Below are 4,753 nucleotides of genomic sequence, written 5' to 3' on the forward strand. Positions count from 1 at the left end.
GTCTGTTTTGCTTACAAGTTCTCATACTATGTATAGTGCAAAAACAAAACAAAAATGTTTCCTGACACTTGGAGCTTCAGCATTGGGTGGTGGAAAAGTTTGTGTGGAAAAGTACCTTGGTTCTCAAACTTAATCCAGTCTGGAAGTCCATTCCAAAACCAAAGCATTCTAAAACCAAGGCACGCTTTCCCATAGAAAGTAATGTGAAATAGATTAATCCATTCCAGACTTTTAAAAACAATCCCTAAAACAGCAATTTAACATGAGTTTTACTTTCTAACAAGACCACTGATCCATAAAATGAAAGCAATAAACAATGTACTGCAGTCACACAATCAATCAGTAGCTGAACTGGGTTCCACACAGTCACAAAAACAAAACAAAAAAGAACCGCAAAAACTCAAAATAAACAGCAAAAACAAACAGACCTCAGCATAACATTCAAAACAGAAGTGTGGCACTCAAATTGGAAGTGTAACACTCAAAATGGAGCACGTTCGGCTTCCGAAAAACGTTCGCAAACCAGAATGCTTACTTCCGGGTTTGCAGTGTTTGGGTTCCAAGTTGTTTGAGTACCAAGGCGTTTGAGAACCAAGGTACCACTGTACTGAAGGGTCCTGTTTTTTTCTTCTTCTTGACATAATGGACAGGTGGGTAGGCTGTTTTCGGCAGAGGGGGAATGCAGGTGCTTATGCAGTCTGTGCAAAGTATGAACAGGTAGGTGTTTTCTTCTTGCATAATCCTTGTCACGTTTACCCCCCCCCCTTTTATTTATAAAGCAATCCCAGCACATAATAGAATTAAAAAAAAACCCTCTAAGCAGTTTACAAAAAGCCAATGAAATCGCAGCATTAAATAAAATTTCCTAAAGATAATATTGAAGCAAAATAACAAGCAAAAATGAGCAGTCTAGAAAATAAATAAAATAAAATGCCACCGGCAAAGCTTGGGTCAAGACAAGCTTCGTCTCTGCCTCACAAATTACCTGAGGGAAAATATTCCATAGTGTGGGTTGCTATCTCAAAGAAGACTTGCGCCTACATTGTCGCTGAGTGACAACCTGCTGGTCACAGTCTCCTTGGCCTCAGGTACCTGGAGAGGCGGTCTGCTAGGTGCAGTCACACCTTGGATCCCAAACGCCTTGCGAGTTGAAGATTTTGGCTCCTGAACACTGCAATGTTTGCAAATGTTATTTGAAACCCGAACGTCCGGCATGGCTTCTAATTGGCTACAGGAGCTTTCTGCAGCCAACCGGAAGCCATGCCTTGGTTTCCAAACATTTTGGAAGTCGAATGGACTTCCGGAACAGATTCCGTTCGACTTCTGAGGTACCAGTGTATTCTGGTCTCATGTTGTTTAGGGATTTACATGTCAATAACGAAACCTTGGAACACTGCTGATAGCTAATAAGATTCTTTGCAGCCCGGCTTTCTATCGCTTCCCCCCACTGATCAATCATATTCACTATCCTTGGGAATGTGCTTGTGTTTTGTGACAAAGATAGTACACCTTACTACAGTCTCATCTAAAAAAGGGTTCGTCCATACGCCTATGCATTCGGCAGAATGAAGAGGTAGCATGAATTGGACTACTTCAGGCTGCAGGTAGAGTGCCTTTTTAAAAAGTTATTATGATTTAGACTCCACAACTGTGTTTCTCATCCAATGAGGCCCACCTACCCACCCAAGGAGGTGTGCATATGAAGATTTAGGCAAGGGTTTTCCCAAAAAATATGTACAATATAAGTCAAAACTAAAGTCACAATATTTCAATCATTTTGAAAATTCAAGTAAAATAATTGAGGGAGTTATATTTGAGGGGGAACGTGGGATTTTTATGATAGTTAAATGGGGGCGTGAGTTTAGAAAGTTTGAGGGACACCACAAGAGAGAGAGAGAGCTTCACAGTGTTGCAAACTTCCCATTTGGGGCTTTGACTCCACCCACTGTTAGCTGCAGGCCCTGATTAACTAAATGACTATTAATCCGGGGGGGGGGGGAGTTTCCCACCCCTAGGTAAAGGGAAGATAAAAAGTCCACATGTCTCCAGGTTTACTGCACAGATCTTCTCCAAGGTAATATCTTTGATGCAAAGAGAGTCCCGACTGGTAATATAGATGGATCATTCACACAGACATTCCAAGCAATTGTGATTTGATTGGGTAAGCTTTTGAGTTCAAATCAGAAATGCTAGTGGGATTTCATACTTGCAGAAAACCGTTTCGCCACAATTTAAACTATTTCATCTGGGAAACCTATCTACAAATAACTGCAGGCCAGAAGCTCTCCATTGTTTTATAGAAAAACAAACAAACCCGTAGATAGTGTTTGAGATGCTACTCAATTGAAACGGCGTAATCTTGGAGCTGGGCAGAAGTGTTTTCTTTCTTTCTTAAGATTCCCCTGAAAACCGAATGGCTGAAAGCAAGGGTAGAAAATAGTTCTGGAAACGCAGATTAAGATTGCACTTCTAAACTCAGTTACTAAGGAATATTCCCCTTGGGATACAGACTTCTGAGTAAACATGCATGGGGTTGTGATACTGAGCTCAGAGTCTGCATGTGTGTTGTCCACTTTCCTCCCTGCCCTCATTTTCTTAGTTTTTTTCTGTAACGGTCACACAAGCTGCAACCTCTAATGGGAGACCACATCAGGGGAGCTGAGATGGTCATTTTAATCTTTTATTCTGGTTTTCAGCTTCCAGATCACTGTAGAGCTGTTCTTAGGCTGGATGATAGTGGGAGGAAAAGAGAAAAGGTTATGCATGGAGGGGTAATTCTGGAGAAAGAAAAGCACCAAATGAAGTGGTTAAAGTGCCAGTTGCATGCTCTCTCTCTCTCTCTCTCTCTCTCTCTCTCCCCTCTCTCTCTCTCTCTGTGTGTGTGTGTGTGTGTGTGTTTCTCCCCCAACCTCCCAAAATTGCTCGTCTTCTTTTCAAGATTGCAGCCCAAACAGCTGCATTAGCTAAAAAAGGGAAATATGGCGGGGTGTGTGTGCAGGCGATTAACGTCACCTATCGTTTGAGCCATAAATTCACCGAGGCACTCTGTCTCTGTTGAAGCTTCAGTACTTCAGAGTGCAGGTGTGGTTTTGCATGAGCTGTTCTCCATCCCGAAAACAAAAGCAAAGCCTGCTGCACGTAGAAAACAAGATTAATCTGCAGAAAATTTGATTTGAGGGAAGCAATTTTTATTGATCACCCGCTCTGCAAGTAAAGCAGAGCATGCCAGTTTGGGGAGATGGGGGAGATTAAGTGTAAACCTAGCCCGCTCTCTACAGGGCTAGTCTTCTATTTGCATGGAAATTCCCACCACCCATCCAAAAGCATTTTTTTAAAGAATAAAAATAAAATCCTCCAATAATGCCGTCCATTGTACATTTCAGTGTTCAAATTGCAGAAAAGATTCAAAAGGCATGGCCCCCCCCTCGACTAGCTGTCATTCTCGGAGGGCATGATTTAATTGAACCATAGGGGGATGAGTCAGAGGAATGGGCCTTGTGCATAGAGACACCTTTCAATTTGAGCACTGTTATGATCTGTTGAGGGACGAGGGCTTGCCGATCAGAAGGTTGGTGGTTCGAATCCCCGCAACGGGGTGAGCTCCCATTGCTCGGTCCCTGCTCCTGCCAACCTAGCAGTTCAAAAGCACGTCAGTGTGCAAGTAGATAAATAGGTACCGCTCCAGCGGGAAAGTAAACAGCATTTCCGTGTGCTGCTCTGGTTCGCCAGAAGCAGCTTAGTCATACTGGCCACATGACCTGGAAGCTGTCTGCAGACAAACACCGGCTCCCTCGGCCTATAGAGCAAGATGGGCGCGTAACCTCAGAGTCATCCACGACTGGACCTAATGGTCAGGGCTATCTTTACCTTTACCTTTATGATCTGTTGAACCACCTTGGAATTCTGTGACCTCAATGCACTGCATGTATAGACTAGGCCTGTTTTTGCTGCCATCACAATTTCCTGCTATTTTTATCTAAAATGGAAACGAGGGACAGTGGCGGGGGGGAATCAAGTCCACAACTTGCTCTCTCCCCGTCCTCCGTTTTCTTGGGGCTGCAAACTTTAATTGCTAGATTAATTTATTAAAGCATTAGTGTATTAGATTAGTAGGCTCCATTTTAAAGAGGGCACATTTTTATTGATGGGGCTTTGTGAGTTCACAATATTCTTTTTCTTAGGCTGTTTTGATTTGTTAACATTAAGAGGTCACTGAAAATGAAAAGTCTCTCGTTTCTTCTTCTAATAATGCATGACAGCTTTTATTTAATTTTCAGTTAGCTCCATAAGCTTAAAGACATTAGAAACACATGTAACTGCAAAAGAATGATGTTCAGAATCTTATTTTTATTTTTGCCTGAAGGACAAATTTGTTAAACCAAACAGCACAGTGTCCCTATCAAATACACTATGGTTGACAATATATAATCAGTGCAAATGAAACAAAACTAGTTTAGCATTGCTGGTTCAGGGTTTGGGGATTGCGTCCTAGTATAGTGGCTAAAAGACTCAGCTATGGATTGGGAAGTTCCAATTGTCACTTCTGCCATTAACTAATGAGGAGACCTTAAGCAAGCCTGTTCAGCTTCTCTATTTGTACTGTGAGGAGGAATACTGAATTGCCTTGCAGAGTTGCTTTTGGGATTACTACTAGATAATGGTTCTGAAACATTTCGAACACTTGAAAGTGCTATACAAATGCAACATGTACTGTACTTTTCTGTGTACAAGACTAGGGTTTTTTTTACTGAAA

The sequence above is a fragment of the Podarcis filfolensis genome (genome assembly GCF_964270895.1).
Source record: "Podarcis filfolensis genome assembly, chromosome: 17".
Classification (NCBI taxonomy): Eukaryota; Metazoa; Chordata; class Lepidosauria; order Squamata; family Lacertidae; genus Podarcis; species Podarcis filfolensis.